This window comes from Protopterus annectens, chromosome 15.part0 (assembly GCF_019279795.1).
Source record: "Protopterus annectens isolate FY-2018-M chromosome 15.part0, PAN1.0, whole genome shotgun sequence".
Classification (NCBI taxonomy): domain Eukaryota; kingdom Metazoa; phylum Chordata; order Ceratodontiformes; family Protopteridae; genus Protopterus; species Protopterus annectens.
In genome coordinates, this window is record NC_056749.1 from 807,892,630 (window position 1) to 807,920,542 (window position 27,913).

Below are 27,913 nucleotides of genomic sequence, written 5' to 3' on the forward strand. Positions count from 1 at the left end.
ATTGGGGAGAAGGAAAAAAGGTGGGCAATTGAATGGACTAGTTAAGACAGAACTCATTCACCATTTTAGGCATGACAGTAGGGTTATTTCTCAAATACACTCTATCCCTCTATCCTTATGGAAGACAAAAAATGGAGGGGATGCCATCAAAGCCAGAATCTCAGAGATCCTCCTAGCAGAAGTCAAGGCTACCAATAGCATTGTTTTCCAAGTGCAAAACTTTAGAGGAGCAGAGGCCGCAGGCAAGTGGAGCCACGGTAAGATCCCAAGGAGAAGGTACAGGTTTCCTGGGAGATAAAGTTTAACCTCCAGTCTGGAAGGTAATGGAGGCATTAATGGCAAACAATCAGAAAGAGTGGAACAGTGGACTTTCACTGAGTATGACAGGCCACTTTTAAGCAATTCACACAAGTTAAAAAAAGCACTACTGAATGTCTACAGATAGTGGCTCTAGATTTATTTTATGGCACCAGATAGATAACATTTTTCATTTGGAAATGTAAGATTTCCTAGTATTGGGTTTCCTGGCCTCCTGCAAAACCCTAAGCATGTCCTGTGAGAAAAAGTTCCTAAAAGGTATCAGAAGTTGATCACCCACAAGGTCAGCTGTAGAGGTGACAGATGTCGATGGATCAAAGATTCCTTGTCCTGTGTGAGTAGGTCCAACTGGTTAGGCAACCTGTGGTGATGGCCCTTGGCTAATTGCAGAAGAAGAGGGAGCCAGTACTGTCTCAGCCTAAAAGGAATCATCAGCAAGATGTTTGTTTTGTCCTGCTAAATTTTCAACAGGACTTTTTGAATGAGAGGGAAGGGGAGAATGCATAAAGAAACACCCCCTTCCATGAGAAAGAGAGCACATCCACCTTCCAAGCCAGAGGGTTAGGAACTCTGGCACAAAACAGAAGAAGTTGTCGGTTTTGAGTGGAGGCAAAGAGATCCAGATGTGGAGTACCCCATCAGCGAACTAGATCCAGGAACACATCCCTCTGGAGCATCCACCAGTGGGATTGTGACATGCGTTCACCACTGAGTTCTGAGCTGAGTGTAGGTACACGGCTTGCAGGGTTACTTTGTACTGGATAGCCAATTCCCATGTCTTGAGAGCTAACCAGCAAAGAAGGTATGATTTGGTGTCCCCTTGCTTGTTTGTGTACCAGAGGACAGCGGTATTGTCTGTAAAAATCTCCAGCAGACCTGGTAAGAAAAGAGGATGAAAGGTTTGCAAGCCCAGAATCAGAACCCTCATCTCTCGGATGTTGATGTGCTCCCTCTGGTGAGAAGGGGACCAAAGACCCTGAACCTTCCTGGAAGCAAAGGTTGCTCCCCAACCTATGTCTAAGGCATCTGTGAAAAGCTGTTGTGAATGCTGAGGTGGAAGAACAGGAAGACCTAGATTCTGAGAGAGTTGCTGAAACCAACAATGGAGCTCTACTTTCAGGCAAGGGAGAAGAAAGATCAAGGCATTTAAAGAATGAGCATGTTGAGACCATGTTGTCTTTAAAAGTCACTGAAATGTCCTCATGTGTAGCTTTGCAAAATGCAGCATGGAAATTGTGGAGGCCATGAATCTGAGAAGTCTCAGAAATTCCTTGGCTGAAATCAAAGTATGTGGCAGAAGGCTCTCCATAAAGGTTGTAAGAGAGAGAACCTTATCTGTCCTGAACCTGCACCCTAAGAAAATGAGATCCTATGAAGGAGTCGGACTGGATTTTTTGAAATTTATTGTAAACCATAAGCCTTGAATTAAAAGAATGGCTTGCACAAAGTTTTTTTTCAATTGATCTGAATTGTTGGCCAGAAAAATAAGGTTGTCTAAATAGGGGTAAACTTGAACCCCTTGGACCCTCAGGAAGTCAATGGCCAAAGCCAGGAATTTTGTGAATACTCTTGGATTAGTGGAAAGGCCAAAAGGCAAGGCAGAAAACTGAAAGTGCAAAGAACCCACCCAAAAATGTAAGAATTTCCTGTACTGAGGGTGAATGGAATATACAGAAAAGGATATTTGAGATCTAGAGAAGCCGTGAAGGACTGAGGAGAGTTCAGGGGAAAAAGACTTTGTAGTGATGACATTCATAAGGAAGGCACTTCCAGGAAAGTGTTTATGTGGGAAGATCTAGAATAGGTCTCCAAGGACCATCCTTTCTTGGACCTAGAAACATTCTGGAGTAAAACTCCTTTCCTCTTTGTTCTAGAGGAAGAGTCTGAATGGTGCCTTGAGAAAGAAGTTGCCCTAATAGCTGAAGGAACAGATTAAATTGACAGGAAGGGGGTTGAGGAATCCCCAGGAAAGGAGTGAGAGTCTTCCAAGTCATAAAGTATCCTTTTTGAATGACAGAAAGAACCCAGGAGTCCTGAGTGATCTCCACCCAGGCTGGAAAGGAAAAAGAAAGGTGAAGATAGTGAGAGTTGTGTGACTTGTAAGAAGGGAGTGGTTGTCACAGAGAGCTGGATCTGGCCTGAAATGGTTGCTGAGATGGAGGAACAGGAGCAACAGATTTTGCTTGAGGAGGTCTCCTAGAAGACGTCTTAGACTAGTACCAGAAGTAGAAGCAGAGGAAGAGTGAGCAGACCTACTAACAAAGGATGTCTTTACAGGACAATTCCTATGTAATTTTGGAACTGGTGAGACAAGCAAGTGTTTCAAATCTTGGAGTTATTTACCTTTTTCCTGCACAGATTTAAGTAGTTCTGCAGCAGCTGAACCAAAAAGGGCAGATTTATCTAGAAAAGCATCAGGCAACTTGGCCTTTATGTCATCAGGTAAAGATTGAAGCCTCAACCAAGATTGTCCTCTAAGGACAAATGCTGAAACTGCAGCCCTGGAAGATGCCTCCATGCCATAGCTGCACTTAATTGAATGTCTAGCTACCTGAGAAGATGCAGACAAAAGAGAAGTAACCTGAGGTTTAACCTCTGAGTCTGGTAGCTGGGCCAAGGTCTGAGATGCCTGAGAAAGCAAAGCCAAAGAATATCTGGACTTGTGTGTCTGGTAATTAATATCTCTAATAGCTAAGGTAGATGAAGTGTAAACCTTCTTTCCCAGTCTCTCAAGAATCTTGCTTTCTTTATCAGAGGGAAGAAGCTTAGCAGAAGGAGATAAGCAAGAAGATTTATCAGAGACAATGAAGACCACAGCTGGGTCAGCTGAAGGGCATTTATAGAGAAACTTACATTTATCAAGGACTTTATAAAATCTATCAGGTCTCTTGGGAGCAGGAGCCTGGGAATTGGTGTTTTAGAAGAGGATGCAAAAGCATCCAGGAAAGCTGGAAGAACAGGCAGAACAGAAGAGGGTGCAGGGACCTCCATTTGAAGCAGATAACAATAACGCTTTTGTTCTTCAGAAATCTGGGAACAATCCCATTTGAAAAATTCCCACATTTTATTAATAGTTTCCCCTAAAGAAAGCTCTTCCATAGGAGAATCTCCTCATTAGACGTCTCCTCAGGAGAAACATATTCCAAAGGAGAAGTAATCTGGGTGGAATATGCAAGACTGTCTTCATCAGAGGAATCCTGAAATTCAGAGAAAAGGGCTTGAGACTCTGTAGCATGCGCAGAAATAAACTGAGGCCCAGAAGCCTGCAGTGGAGAAGAAGTGAAGGCAGGAAAAGGGAGAGAAGAGGAAGGCCTCAAAGCCAGCAAGGCCTTAATAAGACCCTGTGGGAAAGGATCCCAATCCAACTAAGGAGTGGAAGGGATGTTCGGATGTTTGGTCTTTTCCTTCTTTTTAACATGGCTTTCTGAGAGAGGAGACAAGGAAGAGGAACCAGACATAGACCTAATGTCCAGTTGATCCCTAGATGGAAAGACAGAAGTGCCACATGAGTCCTCCAGCAAAACAAGTTGCAGTGCCTCCATGTCACCCAAAATGAACATCTGCAGAACCTCTAACATGCTAGGATTCCCACCCATGGTAGCTTCCTCAGAGGTACCTGCCAAAGGAATGGACCCAACCTCTGAATGTACCATCTGATCTTCACCAACCTCAAGGGAAATGTTGGAGGTTGAAGGTGCAGCTGAAGAACATTTTGGCTTACTCACCTTCCTCTTTAAATTCAGCACAGCTGAAGGACACACAGAACCCTCCATCATGTCTCTAGGCAAATGTTTCAGGTACTGGCTCTTGAGATTTAAGGCCAAAATATGGCTATGTAAGGTCTTTGGCATGAAGATCTGAATAATAGAACAGGAACAGTGATTGTGGCTAGGCCCCAGACAAAAAAGACAAATGTCGTGACTATCTTTATGTGGAATCTGCCTTCCACACCTACACTTGCCCTTCCTGGATTACATGAACAACAGCAAACAGCAGTAGCAATAAAATAAATCCCCGATGGTCTACCTATCTGAAGCTGGCAGCAATAAAGATGGAATCCGACTGCAGACAGTACGTAAGAGTCAACATTCCGAATGGTGGTGAAAAAGTTCAGAAGATGGCATATGCAGATGCTCCTTTTATGGCTGATGTTGTTGAAGCCTACGTGTGATGTCCCATGTACTGGCAGTGGCCGTAAGCTTTTGTATACAGCCTGGACATCAGGTCAATGGGCAGAACACAACCCATATATAAAGAATACTGCAACATTGAATAGAAGGACATCAACAGATTTTCAACAAGTACAAGTGGCCTTTATCACATCCTTAAATTTCGACTTCACTTGTGGTGATTGCAACTAAGATTGGGTTGTATAGATTGTAGAAATATAATACCGCTAAGCACTTCTGAAGTATCCTCTCAGCAACAAGCAAGGGCTCAAAATGTCATGAAAATAAACTGTAGGATACACCACAAAAGTCCAAATTTGCACAAACCTCCAACTTTATTCGAAGAAACAAAAACAAGGGATGAGCGCTTTCACGTGCTCCATGCACGCTTCATCAGATCTAATTAATAATAGTTTTTCTTCCCTTTATATATCATTTGAAACACACTTAATTGATGTAATAAAACAATTATTCAATAAACATTTCTCTATGAATAAAGAATTAAAGTGACCAAGTGCAATCAAATAACATTAACATATGTATTTCACATTTGTAACAGTGCTCATCTATTCTAAAAATCAATGAGCGTAAAAGCACATATTGCAATAGACTTAAATAAAATTAAAAATTCCATCTCATAAAATCGAAATTCAAGAAATAAAATAACACTATATATCACATCTATCAGCGAATACTTGCAAGCGTTCAGAGCCCCTTGTTCCCTGAAGCGCCACGCTTTTGCAAATCTTCAGTTATTTCATCATAGTAAAAAACTATTTACAATATAAACTGCATAATACGCTCAATTACTTCAGGGATTCAAATAAAATAATGCAGTAAAATCCAAATGTGCTAAAGTGTTCCGAAGCGATCTTGTTGCTTGGAACACGAAAGTCTTGCATATCATCATATGGTAAACATTTGTAAAACAATATTTTGTGCTATGCAAGCTAAATTTAGTATCACATTATTTGAAGTCTACTCACGTTAAAAACCACTCAAAAAATATATGTTACACATAAACAGCTCACAGACCTGCCTCTCGTGTTTCAATGTCAGAACATGAAGCCTATCTAAATTTTGTGGCCTTCAACTGAGCATTGATAGTGTATAAATATAGAAAATATTGAAAATATTATTATTTACATATGCATAAAATTAACATTAATATGACGAGATGGACAATGATGAAAAGAATATATATAATAAAACATGAAATAGTCCATTGTAGTTATATATCAAAGCAGTATCCATGGTCTGCTTGATACTCTATTCATCTTCTCATCTACAAACTATAATAACTCTCAAAATTAGCCAGCATGGAGATGATGAAATTGTCATCAGTGGTTATATCCATGTTATTGATAGTATAGTACAACCATGTTGTATAGATTGTATAACTAGATAGGTAGGAGGCTTAATTCTTAACTTGTGAAATGTGTGTGTGTGTGTGTGTGTGACATTTTTTCTGTAACTAATTCCCCTGAGGAGGATGCATTTAACTTTGTACACAGCTGCCTTATCTCACTTTTAACAGAAACATCCTCTCTGCATTGTACTGATGAGGTCATCCTGTCAAAAGTGCACTCTCTCACATTAAGAGTCAGACTTCTGTTTTGGCAACAAAACAATTATGTAATGCTAACATAACTACACTATCCCACAGTTGTAGTGCAACTTTTCCTGTGGTGTATATCTTTTGATATTGCACTTTGTAAATTATGTAACTACGTAGGTAGGAGGTTTGTTGCCAGCTGTGAGTGTGCCTTTCACCCTCATAGTGTGTAGATTACTCTTCAAATACATAAATAATGTGTAGCTGTACAGTGTTATTGTGCCCATCAACCACTTTTTAGCATAAATATCCAGCTAATAAATGTTTAACTGTGCACTGTCACAATAATACTGCAACATGTCATGTGGCTCTTGCAATTCAGGCAATAATCCACAGCTTGTGATCTTTATTTATTTTATTTATTGACATTTGTTAACCGGGTTGGTCCAGCTGGGTTGTGGCCCATTTTCAGTGGAGACCTGAGGAGAAAAGCTCCAAAAAAAAAAAAAAAGCACAAACAGTTTACAGAGAATCAAACATTTGAGTCAAAAATATGGGCAAAATCAGTTATACAAGAATGTTAGACAGAAAAAGCAGAAATGCAAACACATGATATATACATATCAATATTTTTACAGACTAAAAATATATTTACATATTTACGAAAACAGTTAAGTCCAACAATATTTATTGTAGAGTTTAATAAGTATACACAATAGTGGAGTACTTAGCTGTATGTATATAGTAGGGTTGTGGGTAGCTTAAGTAGGAGCTTGATAAGGACATATTTTGGAGATGAGTAGATGAAGTTTGAGTTCTTCTTTAAAGTGGGGGGGGGGTGAATGATGGAACAAATGTCTCTTGGGAGTTTGTTCCAGGCTTGGGTGATGGAGTGTTTATATAGGAGTTTGCCAGCTATTTTTTGGGTTGGTAGATTTGTAGTACTTGGTAATTAAATGCCCAAGTCTGTAAAATGAAACAAAAAACAATGCAGCTCCGGAAACAATAAAGGCTGTCTTCTTGATTCCAATGTATTGCAAACAACCACAGAGCAAATACTTTGATGAAATAAAAAACAGATTTAATAGTCCACCAGATAAATCCACCATATAAAATATACGAAAAATAATTAATACATCCACTGATTGAGCGCTTTCATCTCCATTCGGAGACTTCTTCAGAATCAATTAACAAATTAAACCTTTCTTCTTATATATACCAAAAAATGGGCTGGCAATCCAAATTGAATAATTGGTAACATTTCTTAAAAAAACACCTTGCTTCTCGGTCACCAAACAGTCTTTTCATATAATACAATATAAGTGTATAGTACTATGTAGTGTTTTTGATACATGTCCAAACAATAGTGGGTAAATTTGTAGTAGTTGCTGATTAGAGGTATGGAGAGTCCGCAGAGGAGTGTAGATAGAGATGAAGGAAAAGAGACAGGGCAAGATGAAGGTTTGTAAAGAATGAAATGTAACATTTGAAGTTGAAACAGCAGTAAAAGATGGGGGACTTGGCAAGGCAGCGATGTATATTGTAAGGGGAGTTTGTGATAAATCTAGCTATCTTGTGGTAAGTTTGTTTGAGTTTATTTAAAGTAGTAGTTTGAATGTTGGTGAGTACTGTGGCAGCATATAGAAGGGAGGGGAGGAGGTTTGATGCCAGCTGTGAGTGTAGCAGGTAGTTCAAATCCATCCAGTATTGCTCCAACTATGTTGTGTCAGTCTTATTGTGACTGCACGTCACTAACAATGTTGTCAAATACATCTGCTGTGTACATGTATATATGTTGATTCCACTTACAAAAAGCTATGACATTTTCTCACATAACAATCCTTTTATTCAGAGTAATGATAATATGTGATTACACTTTCCTTACATAACATATGTAGAAACGTTTATCCTCTGGCACGAGGGAATGAGATGACATGCTGTATGTTGTTGCCTTAGTATAGGAATTACAGGCACAAGTTATCACTTGCAGCAATGACATGATATAATGCCTTCACATAATGACAAAGCTCACAGTTGTAAGGACACGTCTGCTGTGGGCTCATTCATTTTCTACAATATCATGTATTTTCTGTAATCAAATGCTCAGATGTCCAACTTCCACATTCACATTCAGTGCCTGTTAGCATTGTGTGGCCTTATACTGTAATACACGAATGGCGTGGCCTTGTACTGTAATACATGAATGGCACGGCCTTATACTATAATACATGAATGGCATGGCCTTATACTGTAATACATGAATGGCACGGCCTTATACTGTAATACATGAATGGCATGGCCTTATACTGTAATACATGAATGGCATGGCCTTATACTGTAATACATGAATGGCATGGCCTTATTCTGTAATACATGAATGGCATAGCCTTATACTGTAATACATGAATGGCACGGCCTTATACTGTAATACATGAATGGCATGGCCTTATACTGTAATACATGAATGGCATGACCTTATACTGTAATACATGCATGGCCTTATACTGTAATACATGAATGGCATGGCCTTGTACTGTAATACATGAATGGCATGGCCTTATACTGTAATACATGAATGGCATGGCCTTGTACTGTAATACATGAATGGCACGGCCTTATACTGTAATACATGAACGGCATGGCCTTGTACTGTAATATATGAATGGCATGGCCTTAAACTGTAATACATGAATGGCACGACCTTATACTGTAATACATGAATGGCATGACCTTATACTGTAATACATGAATGGCATGGCCTTGTACTGTAATACATGAATGGCATCAATACAGTTACACTGTGTCTATGTACAGTGGGAGAGGCTTCCACCATCTCTTTTATCTCACAGTGATTGTTTATGACACATTCATATGATGTAATAAGTTATCATAGGTGGAGTGTCGTATTTCCTCTATGGCACTTGCATTTCATCTACATGTCATTAGCTGGTAGAGTTACATACGTTGCTGTTCAATTCTTGATAAGGGCAACATTATATGAATTTACTGATGTGACACAAACACTATTGTATCACATTTTTCGCATCCATTTTTATGTTGGACAATGATATATCATCAAAGATTGTGACTGCATGGCTGTGAATGGTCCTGTGGAACATGCATTGAGTACTGTCTTGTAAACCATACCTACACAGATAGACTGTGGTTCTCGTTTGGGAAAGTATGTGTACTACATGGAGAAAACAACTTCCTTAGCAGAGAAGCATTGATATTGTGTGGACAGTAACATCAGTAGCTCCTTTTCAGCCTTTTGACTATATCAGATTGTTCAGATCATATTTGTAACTCCTTTCTTACCGCAGACATTGATTTCAATTATTTGTGACAGCCTCCAAAACTATCTCCTGTGGCACATGCAGTCAGTACAGAGATCTTTAGAGAGTCTAGTACCATAGACAAGATTTGAATCGAATATCTGTCTGTCAGACATCTGTGGCTTACATGCAGACAATAGGTATGGCACAGTCAGAAAGCCTTTTTATAAGATATTGACCTACAAGGTAGGGCATCCATACTCTTTATGATAAGAAAGTGCTGTAAGGCCTTCTAGCATGTTATTCATAACATAACCAATATGTGTATTTCTGTGGTATTCAGGATTGATATGCATATCTCTCTGATATCTTTCCTGGCATGTGTTCCAAAAAGACATGCAAACGTTGATTGTGTCATTCATTGCTCACAGGATTTAACTATTTCCAAAATAATTATGCTCTGTATTGCATGGCTTCATCTAAACATTTCTTTATTACTGCAATTATTTTCATCACACCATACAGATAAACGGCAGATGAGGACTTCCATAGAATGTTTCTTTCTGTATGGCATACTGCCAGACCAAAAGAAAGTTTAACCGGTCCTTTGTTAAGACACTGTCTTGGGTGTTGGTGCTGTTGAATTGCTGTTTAATTACTGTTCCCTGTAATTCCATGTAAGCATGCCCAGTATAACAATGTCTGACTCATGCAATTCATCACTGGAAAACGTGCAATCATGATATGTCATCTAATCTGTGTTGCCATTTGTCACTTATTTATATTGAGTGTTATTATATTATGATTTAGCATTTACATGTCTATACAAGTCATGCTCATTCATTGCATGTTTTAGGTGATAAACCCCTTTCTTATGGGTGTCAATAACAGTTATATGTAAAAACATGTCCATTTCTGATCTGCATGGCACAACAGCTGTAAGCTTCATTTGTTCCTATATATACAAGCTGCGGTGGAGAATAAAGCAGTTGTGTTGGCTTGCATACATAAATTCCCTGTGTATTCATTTCATATGCAATAACTGTGGTCTATGCATTCATCCCATAATGTATCTTCGGTCATTGTTAACTGTTATCTCAAATCAGCAATTTATCAACATGTGGATCATGCTAACTCCCCTTTGTTACACTGCAGTTTTATATCTCTGTCACATCTCCCCTTTGTTACACTGCAGCTTTATATCCCTCTCACATCCTTTGTACGTCTGTTTTTAGTTATGTGCATAAGTCATGTATTGTCATTGACATTAATTATCATTGCATCAATTTGGCAGTATTTATGTTAGAAATATTTCTCTGACACTTCAGCACATTTGCTTGCAATATATTGTAATACTTTTCCAATTTCCCCTCACCTCTTATTTACTTATGCAGTACAGCCAATATTGTACGTGTACAATTCTCTTATGTCACTTACCCTCCTTTAGAGTTCTTTTACTGTACTTGCCCTTAATATTCTGTGCTACAGTGCTTGCAAGCACATTCCCATGGCCATGAACAATATTGCTGGCCACGAAAAGGTGCTTGCGAATGTGTAGGTGACATGAGCAGCATGCATATTCGATTAGTGCTATTGCTAATCGCACTGATACGCTCAAATCGTGTAGACTAGCTAAAGACTATACAATTGCTAATGAATCCTAGGGGATATTTCCTTAAGCAAATCAACAATGCATTATCAAAAAATTCAGAAACTACATAGAATAACAGGAGTAAAAAAACAATATGAAGCTAAAGATAATTTAAGACAAAAGAAAAAATATATATTAATGTTGACCATGTATATAAGGAAATGCAGCAAAATGCAATTAACATCCCAAAGTCCCGGTATCTTCAAACTGCATTGCACAACTGATTAGTATAGCAATACAAGTCATTTGTAATGTCTTTGGAAAGATCCATTCAGTACCAAAAAAGGATGGCCAATATAATAAATAGCATATGGAAGAGCCATTTCCTTTCTGAAGAGGACAGGAGGAGGTTCTGTGGCACAAGTCCCAATACCCAGAGTATTTGTCTTAGAGGGATCAGCTTCCTTATTCCAGTGGAGGCAGTGCAGGGTGCTGTGTACCAGATCTTCAAGAAAGAGGGAGCGAGACAAAAAGGTGGTGAAGATAGCCTGCATCTGCTGCCCCAAGATCTCGAACATTTACCGATCCTTCCCCACTTTCCCCATTGCAAAGCTGTTAGATACCAGAAATTACTATTTTTTAAATGAGTAAAATAGTTTGGGTGGGTGGAATACCAATCATATTTTTTATTATTGTTTTATGCCATTTCTTGGATCAAGCAGGAGTTGTAAAGGTGATGCTTAATCCAGTTTATCACTCTATTACACTCAAAAACAGAAGGGCTATAGCCACTTAGCACCATTTGCAGTATGGACAGAAGACATAGGTCTCCACTGACTAGCCTCTCTAATGTGTCCAGTGCCTCTATTCCACCTGGCTCAGGCTTGTTAGCTTTGCTACCATTAGAGACTTGCATCATGCAATCTTGTTTGCATTCTGTAGAGGTATAGGACTCCTAATTTTGGTTGGGTATAGGTCCATCTAGTTCAGAACATCCCCAATTGGTCCAATTAGTCCAAGTGACCATTTCCCCTCAATATGCACCCTGTTTTTTGATCAGATTCTTCCCCTATATTATTGTGAACTCTTACAGAGGTTAAGCCTTGCAAACAATCAAAATACATTTATCGTCTGTGCTGATTGGATGCTGGATTTTCCTGAATTCATTTGGATGGACCTTTGGTAGCTGAAGCTGAATAAGGATAAACTCTGGTATACCCAAACTGGTCTGGGCCAGGATCTTACTTGTACAAAATGTACCCAATCAGAAGCTTGAGTAAACCTTTGCAGGTCTGGTACTCCCAGCATTCCAAATTTCTTGAACGCCATTAGTTTTTTCCTTGCTAGTCTATGATATTTGTTATATGAAATAAAACTTTTCAGCATTTTCTGCAGTCATTGAGTGTTTTTCTAGAGATGAAGCACATCTGGTCACAAATAAGAATTTGGGGGGGATACATACATACTGCTGCAATTTTAGCTGTGAAAAGAAGCTTCAGTCTGGAGCAGAAGCTGAATTTGTGCTTGCTTGATAAGATATAACTAGCAGCATTCACCGTTGTGTCATCTATCCTCTGCAGAGTATGCTTTGAAGTATTCCAACATATAGTTCAACAATTATTGCTGAACTCAGAATTTTGTTTTTACTAGGAAGCCTGCAACTGGCATGCAGAATACAGACATGAACTGCTTTAGTGGTCTGCAATTATCCCTGAAGAAAACTGGAATTCTTAATGAAATTTTAAATGTTTTCTTATCTAATTGTTACATACATGAGGCACAGATAGTACACAGAATACAATGGCTGGGACAGGGATATAAAATAAATAAATATGCATTCTGCAGGAAAGTGGGATGATTAAATACAAGGAATGTGCCTGCTGAAATTAAGGATGAGATTCAGCCATAAATATAAAACATAAGCAGAAAGAAGAAAAATAAATACTATAGGTCTCATAGAATGCAGACTTGGTACTGCAATTTAGAATTGGCAACTTATGATCTTTTCTGAAATAACACAAGATACGCTAATGGAATATATAAGATGGCAGAAAAAAAGGCATTTTGTTACTGATGGGGGACACAAGTAGGCTAAATGTTAACTGAAGCACCTGTCCTTTAAAATATTATCATAACAGAATTATAAACTTTTATTATGTATGTGGTAAGCCTTTACCTAATTATATAAACAAGCAATATTCAAAGGAGTATTTCTGCTTGACTTAGATTACACTAATTTGGTTATATCTGCAATGGGTGGTTAGTAAATTAGCACTAACCCACAAATTGTGATGTCAGGGATTAAACCAAACCCTGAGTGGTCTCAGTGCTACAAGGTAAAAAAAAATGCTCTCACACCTCCCACATTATTATTTAGTCCCCAGTAAATGCATGTCATTGAGTGGATTTATTTTTTAAGCCGGGTTATTTCATTATTTTGCATACAGTGCCATTCTTATATTTACCCTACATGAACCCACAGCATGAAGAAGGGTCTTCCTTCAAATCCCTGCATCCTCTTTGAGTGCTGCATGTAAAAAAAAAAATAAGAAAGAATAAGCATCCCCTCTTCTGACAGCTGATGCTCAATAATGATTGCTAAAGCCTATGATTATGGCCTTTAACTGCATAAAAAAAGTATTGTTTTTTTATGTGAAAAGAAAAATGCAATTTTCTACTACTTTTAATAAAAAAAAGTATGGATATTCCCTCACCATTGCTTCCAAGTGTATGTAATAGCATGTAGTGTCAGGAATTCCAGCCTTTCTGCATCTTGTTGGGCTCAGAATGGATTCACAGTGTCAATTATATGTCATTTGTGAATATCAACATGATTCATATGCTTGTGTTACAAATGTATTAGAACTGTATGCTATGTGTATATCAAACTGCTGGTACAGTAGTGTATGTTGAAAGAGTTTATAAAGTACTGAGCTTAAAGATGTATCCACAGTGTACCCTACTGGAAAAGAGCAGAACTGTATATACACTATTGTAACTGTGTAAATGTATATATTTTCAAATCTAGGTGATTAGGATTTCCCTCTCTCTTCCCCCCTTGGCTGACCTGGTGTGACTTTGTTTGAACTCTACAGTTCCCTACAAAACAGTGTCTACAGGACTGCAATCAGTTTCTCTCAACATTTAAACAGATTGAACTCTACAGTTCCCTACAAAACGGTGTCTACAGGACTGCAATCAGTTTCTCTCAACATTTAAACAGATTGAACTCTACAGTTGCTACAAAACGGTGTCTACAGGACTGCAATCAGTTTCTCTCAACATTTAAACAGATTGAACTCTACAGTTCCCTACAAAATGGTGTCTACAGGACTGCAATCAGTTTCTCTCAACATTTAAACAGATTGAACTCTACAGTTCCCTACAAAATGGTGTCTACAGAACTGCAATCAGTTTCTCTCAACATTTAAACAGATTGAACTCTACAGTTCCCTACAAAACGGTGTCTACAGGACTGCAATCAGTTTCTCTCAACATTTAAACAGATTGAACTCTACAGTTCCCTACAAAATGGTGTCTACAAGACTGCAATCAGTTTCTCTCAACATTTAAACAGATTGAACTCTACAGTTCCCTACAAAATGGTGTCTACAGGACTGCAATCAGTTTCTCTCAACATTTAAACAGATTGAACTCTACAGTTGCTACAAAACGGTGTCTACAGGACTGCAATCAGTTTCTCTCAACATTTAAACAGATTGAACTCTACAGTTCCCTACAAAACAGTGTCTACAGGACTGCAATCAGTTTCTCTCAACATTTAAACAGATTGAACTCTACAGTTCCCTACAAAACGGTGTCTACAGGACTGCAATCAGTTTCTCTCAACATTTAAACAGATTGAACTCTGCAGTTCCCTACAAAATGGTGTCTACAGGACTGCAATCAGTTTCTCTCAACATTTAAACAGAGTAGGTTACACACAAAGCATTTGTTAAGCTTTCACTTACAGTGCTTTGTAATTAAGCAGGTCACCATATTGGTCAGCCATAGGGCTCTTTGTTTCTACTTGAGTGGTTGCCTCCTTCCCCTGTAACTGCAGTAAATTGACTCTTACATTAGAGCTGTAATACTTACCTTATAGCTTTAGGACACCTTAGGAAACCTTGTAAACTGTAATAGCCCTTCGTTGCCCTCGCTATGCTCAGGCTCTCTTGCCCTCCCTGCCCCCAATTCCCTCCCGCCCCCAGTACCTCTAAATTTATAGTACTATAGCCACTCACCCACTTTCTATATCCTATCTGCTGTCATCTGGGATAATTCCACCCACCCCTATTCTACTACCTACATTTAAAAGCACCTATTAGCTTTCATCTGGCATTCTCCCATCCCCCCTTCCAGTACCTTTTCCTCACCACTCTATCTTCTGGTGTTGCATCACCAGGTAAAACAGTTCCTTCACTCACTAGCTGAATCACATATAATGATATACTCCTCATTACTACCCCTCTTATTCACACCCCTCTTGTTCACACCATACCTCCTTACCTTGTATGAAAATCAGTTTCTTACGAGATTTCAGGTCCCAAAAGGCCATACTATCACCCCAGCTGTAAATCCTTCCACCTTCAACCATACTTACAGCATCAGATCCTATCCAACATCTTGTTCAGTCTATCAACATCTCAACCCTAGGCACATTAGTTCTAGATCCAAACACTACCACAAACTAATAAACAAATTCCTGAAGTTCATCACCAAGTATAGACTCAACCTAATACTTGGTGGTGATATTCACCCAACCCTGGCCCACTCACTTCAGATACACATACCCCCTCTACTTGTAATCTAAGCTACAAACCTACAATTAATAGGCTAACTAACTCTCTCCTAGTCTGCCATCTCAATATTAGAAGCATTAATAACAAGGTACATGAATTGCATGCACTTCTGGATATCCACTCCCCTTAGATTCTCTGTTTATCTGAAACCTGGTTAAAACCTAACACTAAAGACAATGAAGTGTTACCACCTGGGTACAACATACACAGGCTGGATCGTGCTTCGAGGAAGGGGGGTGGGTTAGCTGTACTCTATAAATCTGAGTTGAATGTCACCATAGATGTAATACAACCTCCTCAGATTAATAAATCTGAGATTCTTGCCACCAAATTGCAACTTAATAAAAATAAATGCATTAATATCATCTGTATGTACATTCCCCCAGGTAACAATATATCTACATTTGAAGATATCCTGCACTGGTTATCATGTCACTACCCCCAAGAAACCCTACGACTTGGAGACTTTAACATAGACTGGGGCACCTGTTCCTTAGAATCCCCAACCACCCATATTAACCTGCATGCATTTACACAAATCATATCCACCCCTACCAGGATAGGTAAACCCAACCAAAAAGAAAGTATACTTGACTGGGTACTCATAAACAGTCACCCCCAACTGTACACCTCTGGTACCCTCCTTAATGGCCTGAGCGATCATCTTCTCACATATGTAATTAAGCACAAAACCATTAATTCCCAACAACCCTTGCTCAGAAAGGTTAGAAACAATAAAAACTTTGACCCTGCCAAATTCCAACAAGAACTAAACTCATGTAATTGGTCTATTCTAAAACACCTCCCCTTAGAGGAAGCAGTAGCATACTTTAACAACAAATTCCTTGAGATCCTTGATTTGCATGCACCTGTTCGTTCAAAGAGAACCAAGGCAAAAACTGCACCATGGCTTTCTATAGAGTCTAAACTCAAAATTACCCTTAGAAACAAAGCATGGGCTTTATGGCTTTCTTCTAAAGACCCTCAAGATCACATTAAATACAGGCAATCCAGGAACGAAACCAAAAATCAATTTTACAAGACAAAAACAATACTACTGTAATTTACAGACAGTAAATCAAAATAACCCTCAGAAGTTTTGGGCAGGTTTAAATAATCTACTACATCCTGGACAAACTTCAACCCCAATCCCTGCTGCTACTATTGATAAAACCCTGAAGATGTTTCTGATAGTTTTAACCAATTCTTTACTGAGACAATTCAAGCCCTAGCTAGCCAACTACCTCCTAGCTCCCCTGGTCCTGAAAGTAGCACCCCTAGAAACCTACTTGCGTTCAGCTTCCAACCAGTTGCCACTTCACTTATCCGTACCTTGATCATAAAATTAAAACCCACTACACTTTCTGCTGATCAACTCCTGCTGAGTACCTACAAAAATCAGCTGATGCTATTGCTTACCCTGTCTCAATACTAATCAATCGAACCATAGTAGAAGCTAAAATTCCCACCATCTGGAAAATATCCTATGTAATCCCACTTCACAAAGGAGGCAGCTCTACTGAATTCTCCAATTATAGGCCAATAGCTATACTCTCTCCACTTGCAAAGATTATGGAAAAATGTATTCATAGACAACTCATGCACCACCTAATCCAAAATCGCCTTATGGCAGACACTCAGCATGGCTTCCGTCCTCATCACAGCACTACTTCAGCCCTCCTAGCCTTTACTAACATCATAAACCATAATCGCAACAATAATTATATATCCTTGGCCCTCTTTTTGGATCTTTCCAAGGCATTCGATATGGTTGATCACCAACTTTTAATCCACACCCTGCAAACATTCTGTCTAGATACTGGAGCCCTCCAATGGTTTCAATCCTACCTGAATGGTCGACAGCAGGCTGTCCTCTGGCAGAACAAACTCTCTAACCTTCTACCTAACACCCTCGGAGTACCACAAGGCTCTATACTAGGGCCCTTGCTGTTCTCCATCTTCATTAACGACCTTTATACTGTCATCCCAAAAGTCAGCTGTATCCAATATGCTGATGACTCTACTCTGATTTGCTCAGCCACATCTTCAGTAGAGTTATGGTCAGCTACCCAGACCACCTTTAATACAATAGAAAACTGGCTTTCTGAACATCGTCTGATCCTAAATCCCAAAAAAACTAAAATGCTGTTATTTTCACCAACACGTAGGTCTACCGCTTTCACCTTTACCATAAAATCTAATCATGGCACCATAGTCTACCCTGACCCATCTACAAAACTATTAGGTGTCATCATAGACAATAATCTCAAATTTGACCTACATGTTAACCAAACTATCAAAACCATCAATAAAAAACTAGGGTCACTTTAAACTTTAAAGAATAAAGCATTCCTAACCCCTCCAGCTAAAATTGCCATAGTTTGCGCTCACCTTCTTTCAACCCTTCTGTATGCATCCTCTAATCTCAAATTTGAACAAGACTGTCCTTAACAAACTCTCAATTTGCTACAACCACATTGCCAGGTTTGCCACTGGGCTGCCTTTTAGGACACATCATTGCATCAATCTAAATCAGCTTGGTTGGCTTGAACTACCTAGCCTAATCCAGTATAACCAACTGATTATGGCCTATAAAATCCTCTATAATCCGGACAATACTCCTGCACTTAAAAATATTATCACCCCTATAACAATCCTAGACCGCTTGATCCTCTAACAAACTACTAATTCAGACTAGCAAAATTAATAACACAGCTGGTGATTCTCTCTTTGCAAACTCTGTAAGTAGATCCTGGAACTCTCTTCCAGCTGATATTACATTACTTTCCACCTTAGGTCAATTTAAAACTAGACTCAAACAACATTTGTCACTTAACTGGCTATGTCAGTGTATCAAGCCAGGCTAACTCGAATGTGTAAAAATCTGTTAACCAGTTTACTGTGTAATTTAATTTAATCCTGACTTGTGCTCAGGACTAACTGTAACCTGTGGAACTTGTTTAACTTGCTTACTTATGTAATCTCTGTAAATAGTCTGTTTGTAATATGTAATGCTGATATTATGTATTGCTGTATCTGCTTACCCTTGGAGCTTTTCTCCCCGGGCTTCCGCTGAAAATGGACATGCATCCAGTCGGACTATCCTGGTCAACAAATGTAAAATAAATAAAAATAAAAAATAAGATAAAAAATATTTTAATAGTGGGAACTGGAACATAGAATGTTAACTTGCAAAACTTCAAACAAATTGTTGAAATTAAATTATTTTATAACTGCGCCATAACAGATGGTTTCAATGCGGCAAGGAGACAGGGTGTCTAAAACTAGGAAGCCTTCTGTATTGTCTTGTAAGTGTTTTATTGTTTTATGTCCTCCAGCAACTGCAAAGATCTAAGGGGTATGTATTTTTCACAGGTAGATGCTAAATGCTGGCAGTTTCTAGCAATGGAGGGTTAGCTTGGGAACTAAAGTCAGATGACAAGAAGTGATGTCATCCTACAAGCAACCCAGCAGTAATATTTGATATTAATTTAAAGACTCTCCGAGAGAGGTAGAGCATTCTGTATTCTGACTTGGACCCAACAACATCACCTAGAAGGCCCAGTCACCACATTTGCCTTGCTGTGTAAGTAAGTTAACTAGGGTACAGTAATTTCTTTCTTTAAGATATAGTCAGGAATATAGCTGAGTTTAATTTAAATGTTTTTCTTTTATTTATTTGAGATTGTCCTGCAATGTTGTTTTAAATATTTCCTGTAGTTTTGAACTCTGGTGTTACTGTGATTGTTTACTGAGTATTTTCTTGTTCTTTTATCATTTATTGTTAAATATATTTAAACCTTTCACTGTGGCTGATATTTGGGCGACACATTTAAGTTCTGAGAGTACTTGCATATTTATTTGGTGACACTGTGGGACACTCCTAATAGTCTTGCTCTTGGTCAAGCTACCATTTGTATTGATAGTAACATTTCACAGTATGATTGGACACGCTTTGTTAAGGGCCTTTAAGTAGCTGATAAAATCTGTTGTCAAAGGACAACTTGTCCGAGCAGCTAGAATGGTTTCTGATTTTGAGGATTTTCTAGTGGAGTGTCATCTTTTGAAGGATATGTTTTTGAAGCGTGGTTATCCACAGGTATTATTGGATGATATATTAGATGAAGTAACTTTCAAAAGGTCTAATGTTTTTTTCAAAGCAATCTTAAATGATTCCTGTATGGAACAGGTGATAACAGGGAATGTAATTTATGATCAAACTATTAGTTCACATACAGATTCCACTACTGACTTTACTTAATCCTTTATTACCCCCTTTAGTAATGAAGCTCTTCTTTTGAAATGTATCTTGTTTAAAAATTGGGATCTTATTATAGCAGATGAGAATGTGAGGAACAGCCTACCCACAAAACCAGTGGCTATTTTCAAAAGGGGACAAAACTTGAAATTTTTATTAGAAACCAAAAAGGTAACCAATTCAATGGTAAAGGGCCCTTATTGTAGGTTTATTAACACTGGTTGTTCTTTCACAGTTAGGGATCACAGGTTTTCATCTAATGGCAGGTTTAATTGTAATTCCAGAAGTATAGTTTATCTGGCCAAGTGTAAGCTATGTCCTGTCGTCTATATCAGAAAAACTGACAGAAGACTCAGGGACAGGTTGTATGAACATATATATGCCATCAAAAATAAAAAAGTGAAGAATGCATTTGTAAAACACATAATTAACACCCAGACCATTATTTTGATTTCAGGGTTATAGAGCAGGTTAATGGGTCCATTAGGTGTGGCCCCATTCCACTATGGTTGGAAAGGTGTGAGCTTTTATGGCAACTCAGATGTGATGTCTTTAGACAACCAGGCATCAATGATGTGTGCTCCATAGCCTGTATTTTGAAATTAAAGAGTTTAATTAGGTAAGTATTTTGTTATGTGTGTGTGTGTGTGTGTGTGTGTGTGTGTGTGTGTGTGTGTGTGTGTGTGTGTGTGTGTGTATATATATATATATATATATTTATTTATTTTATGTGTCTTCATTGCTAAGTTTATTGAATTTTAGATTTCATTTATTCATACATATTTATATGGGTCTAGGACTATTCACTGAAAACACAATTCACTGAAAGTTATATATGGTATTTTCCCCACTGTAGTGTGACCCTGGAGTTAGAATATATAGTAAGGGGGGTGTTGGGGGCAAAGAAATATCCCTTGAAGGTGAAATGCCGAGGTACCAGGATTAAAGTAGATCTGGTGGTTCATCTACTTCGTGGAGTTTGTGTTTTATTTAGACTTTGTTTTGATGGGGTTTGGTTGTTTTTGGTATTAGCAATCAGAACACCTCCATCTTTGGCCCCAGTCTGTCCTGCTGTTGGTTTAAACCAAGTCTCAGTCATGGGACAGACGTCTGCATTCTCCAGAGAGAGGAGGGCTGAAGGGTGTGGAGTTTTTTGTTTAGATTCTCAGCATTGAGCAGTAATGCCTTAAGGTTGCTTGGAGACTTTTTCACTATTTTGACAGTTTTAGTTTTTTGGCATTGCCTAAGAAGTGCTGTAAAGGGATTGGATAAAGATCTTGCCAATATCTGAAAGCCTGGGGAGAGATGCAGTCCATCCTAAGAAAGGTAATGTGATCTGTTATTCATGCCCTCTCATGCAGACAGATATTGGATCCTACTGGAGCAGCATCACAAACAAAGCTAATTATTAAAATCAATCATTTTATGTTTATACTGTGGCATCATCCTTGGTGAAGGTAGAATGCTGCTCAATGCAAGGCTCCTACCTGTCTGTGATACATAGTTCAAGAGATTCATTATATCTGTTTTCATATAATCCAGTGAGGTATGTCTCAGGCAACTTACACACGTGGACTATTTATCCTAAATAGTTGTGGAAAACTTTGAATATAGTAATGTCTGAAATGCATTTCCTGCCTCCTGACACTTTTTTTTTCTGTTTCACCCCTGTCTCAACTAACATGTTCTCCATGTGGTTGGCAATGTGTGCTCCTTAATAATTTATTCTTTGTATGGAATTCTATTAAGTTCCAATATGCTGATTGTCACTGAAAAGCAGACAAAATGTCAGAGGAACCAAATGCTCACAAATAAGTTTTACATTAAAAACAACTTAAATTTCAGGGCAGGTGCTGCTTATCAATAAGAACATCCAAGCATGTGTCCATCTTGTAGCATATCCCCTCTAGTATTTTTTTTTCTTTTCTAGTTGGTTAATTTACATGGGCAGTGGCAATTTCTGTTAATTTTATGCACAGTGTGGGTGAAATTATTTTTTGACTTAAAGAGAATGGAAAAAAAAGTGTTCCATGTTTTGAATTTGTATTTATTTATTTATTTATTTATTTTCTAATTAAAAATAAGTAGAGATTTTGGTTGAGGGTTGTTTAGTAGAGCTGGGAGTGTGGGTATCTTAAGGTATGTTTGCATACTTGTGTGTGTTTTCTTTGTGCATACAGTAGGTGAAGTTATTTTCCCCATGCTCCAAATACCTTTGTCTTATAAGAAAATGTGCAATTTGTATCTTGTTTTCAATCAACCTTTCCTTTCTCAGATATTCTACGTCATTACCTTCCAATACCATGTCCATTCCTTTTATCATATGCAGCTACATTCAGTTCTCCTAAATCTAACACCTTTTTATTTTAATAACATCCTTAGTAATTTTCTTTTTATTTGCTCTAATTTGCATTTTCAGTCTCATTATAAAGTAATGCCCATATTCACAATAACATATGGCTTTATTTGTACAAAAGTGTTTGGCTTCTCTTAACATCATTATCTGTGCATAGTACAATTGTGCTCAGAATCATGCTCCTATTTCTTATTCCCAAAATTGAAACTCTACCTGCTTTAACTATAATATGATCTAAAAATCACAATTGCCTAAATTTTAAACAAAATTGCACTTCCTGATCATCTTTCTGCTCCCAGATTACATGTAATATGTATTCCCCTCAAAGCCTGAGTTTGCTCCCTTTTATTCTGAGGTAAGAATCTTATATCCACTATGCATGCGATATCTGTCTATAATGTCTCACTCCATTGTAAAATATGTAATCTCGCGACATTATTTATTAAACTATTTTCAATAACTGCAAGTGTATGTCAGCTATTCTTTTCCTGTTACACTTAGTGTTTTTATCTTCTCTTTCTCTTTTACTCTTTTTCCTGCTTATATTTTTCATTTAGCGGTTTGATGGTTCTCTATCTCACCCTCTTTCCTTCCTTCAGTAGGCGAAACATATTCTGAACCTTATCCATATTTTTTTATTTTCCTCACAACCATTTTGTGTTTCATCTTCTGCATCTGGTTCTTCCTTTGATTCCACTTGTGAAATACATCCCCCAGCCTCAGTGCTGCCAGTACTGATTACCATTTCTTCATTATAGAGTCACATATTCATGGATTGTTACTAGGCTAATGACATGGGTGGGGGGGGCTTTTGTATGCCTAGCCTTGTTTTCCCAAAGGAATAATGATGCCCTGTATCCGAATAGGACATTGAGGGCCAGGTATTTATAACTACCTCTGTCTATAAAGGACATGGCTGACAGGCCCATTGTAAAAAAATGTCCTATTCCCCACCCATTGGTCTAGGTTGTACTTCAACTGGGTAATAGACAAACTCAGCTTCACATGGATGGGTAGCCTTTTTCATAGGAAGTGCATTCTCTGGGACACATCTGTCTCTCTAGCATGTTTTGTTTAAGTCACAGACAAAATTCAGGTCCCTAGACCTTGTATTTCTAGCACTTATTGACTTATGAACATGTAAGAGATTTATTAGTGTGGGGTTTGCAGATGCCTTGTAAGCCAGGCATAGATCAGCCCTCAGCAATTATTGTCTATTTCTCCACCTTCTCATTACAAATCAAAAATTTCCTTTTTCTGGCATCTCTAACTTTCAGCCTAACATTCCTTAACAGAATATCCTTTCTCACCACACTGGTTGCATCTCCTTTCACGACAACTACTTAAATATTGCCCTGAACCAAAAAAAAAAAAAAAGCTGACCTTAATAACATAAACTTTCTTTTTTCTTTTTTTTTTTTCAATTTACATAAATAACATATGCTACCTGCTTCACATTTTTTTGTTTTCAACCAAAAGAGTTGCATACAATTTTCCCCCACTAGTTCATAGCCCTCTGTTATCTTTTATTTTATTTTCAAATGATTGACATACAATAAGCCATTTTGTCTTCTTATTCCACATCACTCTTAAACTGAATCAGTAATGTTTCCTTTATTTCCAGGGATTACTTATAAAATGTATACTTTTTCCATTAATAAATATTAATTTTGGGGGCGTGGCTAGGATGTAGACTGGTTGGCAGCATCTTTTCTAAGCTCTGCACTCAAAAGATATTTCTGACAGGAATTTTTAAAAACTAGATATTGTAGACAAACCTATTTTGTTGAATTACTTCTACTAATATCACTAGAAGTCTACAGTGCAAAGAATTTGGCTTTAAACATTATTTTTCCTGTCAAAAACAAGAAGGAAGGTATCTGAATCTACTGGAAATGAGCTTTTCTAAGAATACCACACAGGACCAGACGATGAAAAAGGAGATACAGTCTTTATTAAATGCTATACAAGACTTGTCAGTGAAATTTGACAAAATGAATACCAAACCGGACACTTTTGAGGCGAGATCTTCAAAACAAATACAGCAACTACAAGAAATAATGATGCAACAGAAGTCTCAAATAGCTGACATAGAGAGATCCTTAAATGATACTGAGGGCAGACTCTCAGAACAAGATCTTCAGCTACATTTTTTATCACAACAAAATGCTTCATTACAAAATAAAATAGAGGATCTAGAGAACAGGTCCAGGCGAAATAACCTTCGCCTCTATGGGCTACCAGAGAAAACAGAGGGAGATAACATGGTGACTTTCCTTACTACCTGGTTACCAGAAGTTTTAAAATTGCCTGAAGCTCTTTCTTATGGAATTGAAAGAGTCCACAGATCCTTAAGAGCTGCTTCATCAACCATCAAATCAAAAAATCATCCGAGATCAATAATAGTAAAGTTTCTTTCATCACAAGACAAGGAACTTATTTTAAAAACAGCATGGTCAACTTCTCCAGTTAAATACAAAGCCAACATAATCAGATTTGATAATGATTATTCTGCTGGAGTTATAATTGCAAGAAAAGAATGTCTCCCTCTGATAAAGGAATTGAAAAAGACAACTTAAAGTCCACTTGCTGTTCCCTGCAAGAATAAATATTTTTTACTGAAGGTCCTAAAACTTTTGACACTCTGCAAGCAACAGTTTCTTATCTTTCAGCTAATAAAACCTTGGATAATGTGGAAGAAATGGATTTCTCCCAATTTGGGGTTAAGCATCACTTAGAAAAAAATGAATGGAGCACTGCTGACAAGAAGAAGACAAAACGATAAAAGACATATGAAAAACACAAACATTATTGTCTTCTATTTGCTCTGTAAGGCAAAAAAGTTCTTTGAAAGCATTCATGCTTTACACGTGTCAGTCTTTGAAACAATATAAATACAAGATAAGCAGGACATTTTATAACTAAAGGAAACAACCTTAAAGAAAGCAAGGTAACATATCTTTCTCTATTACAGTGTAAATACTTACAGTCATGATTTTTCTAACTCTAAATGATGTTTAGATAGTTCATTTATAAATTACCTGCCTTTTACTGCTAGTATAGAATATGATGTTTTTACACTGACATATTGATGTGGTGTGTTTAAATGAGCATGATTCCTTTTTATATTATTTACACTAAGCTGCATGAAATATCTAAACTGATGTATTTAATACACATAATAATATATAAAAACTGATAGTAATAACTGTCAAAAAGTGCCTTGAAAAGTAATTATCTATTCTTTGATGCTAAAAGTGCCTTTTTGACTAACAAACAACTGTTTGGCTTGTATATCTGCCCTTAATGTTAAGAAAACTAATAGAAGTTTAATGAGCTGGTGTTCAGTTTAAAAAAAGCCCTAAAAACTTCACTTACTTGCTTTTGTCTTCCTGCCATGGTCACAAGCTGGGAACTCTTATTTTACCACCCCTGAATGAAGGTTCTTCAGTTAGAATCCATTACAGTGTGTTAAACCTTCTAACAGCACAAAATGAAAGCAAACAGTCATGAGTGATGTCAGCACTAAAACAAGACAGTATGGGTGTGGTGTCAGCTCCTAAGCTACTTAAAGTAACCAGCACACTATTTATGAGATGGCAAAGTGCTTTTACAGTTTTAACAAATATTAAAAGTACACTGAAGTACTTAATGAATGTAGAAGGTATTAACACATACATGACGTTTTATTATATTGTAATATTTGTTATTCATTTTGAATTGTACACATAAACAGCACACAAAGCTTAAAAAGAAGTATATCACTTGGAAGAAACTGTATGAATAGTTAACATATACAGACTTTACTATAATCTTTTCTGATAAGATCACCCACGTAAATTACTATAATTTAACTTAATTTTATAAAAATATAATATATTTAAGTCCTTGACTGGAACTATATAACATATTTGTAAACACACTGCAGCTAGTGTACTCAACCTTAAGGATAGTAAGTCAATTAAGGTTCATGAATGTAGCTATGTGTTATTAGGCATTTTAAGGGTAAAAAGGAGTTGCTGTTTAATTATCAAGATACTCTGTAAATATTAAATTGTTCAAGTAGCACAATCATTAAGCAGTAATGAGCAAGAAAAAATCTCAGTCTTGCTTATGATATTGTTTTATATATATATATATATATATATATATATATATATATATATATATATATATATATAGGAAAGAACTGAATTATAAGTATGCTTTTATTAAAGGCAAGTTATATTAATATTGAACATCCTCACTGAAAATGAATGGTTGTGTAGAGACACAGTAACTCCCATTATATAACCAAGGCTAAAGAGATTGTCTTGTATGTCTAAATTGATCAGCCTTGAACCTTAGATTGCAAATAGACATGCAACATACTTTTACTTATAATACTGAATATATATTATATAACATCACAAACGCTAAAGCCATTGTCAGCTACATCTCATATCAATCAGCATTAAAATATGATTTGAATAGCATAGGCATTTACTAACATATTGCTGTTGGTACCTGATATGCATATAAGTAACAGGTCTAATTTATGTCTATGAAAGTAAATACCAGGCTGTGTGCATTTGTTAATTATGAAACAAGAGCGTGCTATCTATTCTTTTTAATATCCTATAGGTATGTACTTGTTAGAGACACACACATGCTGCAAAGCTGCTAGTTATTGCATATTCATTAGTATATTTCTGACTGCAGTGTTATAAATATATGGTGTGGACCACTTGAGTTGAGAATATGTCTCTATATTGGGCATGTTCTCTGTTTGAACATTGTATATTATCTATAATATGATATGGAGTACCCTCACAAAATTCAAAGAAGCCACAATGGAAACAAATATTTATTAAAAATGGAGAATAGAAGGATGAAGAGAAAAATGAAGGAAAATGGTTGATGGTCATATAAGGTTATCTTTTCCTGTGTATGTAGAAGAGTTGACAGTAATAAGTACCAAACAATTGTGTTATAGCATATTTAAAGCCTATTTTGCTTCTCATATTTTCCAACCTTACAGTTATAACGCTGCAGATAAATCCTGTAATATCATAAGGAGTATGAGTTGCTATTTGACATATGACATATGTGGTACACTAGCGATGAAATATGCCAGTGGCACTAATAAATATATAGGAATTGCTAAGAAATATAGTCTTAAACTATGTAATACCAATGCCAAAAACAACTTAGTAGCATTCATACCACTAAAATATGACTTTTTGAATTAAAAGAAAACTATAAGATTACTGATAAATGACAATACAAATGTAACGTTATATTCATTGTTATGGATACTTTCTGATTTAATCAACTTGTGGCATGGTTAACTGATGCATATAATGCTTAACATTTTTTTTTTATGTATGTATGCATATATGTGTGTATGTATGTATGTGTGTATATATATATATATATATATATATATATATATATGTGTGTGTGTGTGTGTGTGTGTGTGTGTATGTATGTATATGTATATGTAAATGTATATCTCTTAATGTAAATGGTTTAAATAATAGCTGCAAAAGGGGAAGTCTTTATAGATATTTAAAGCTATGTGAAGCGCAACTAGTATTTTTACAGGAA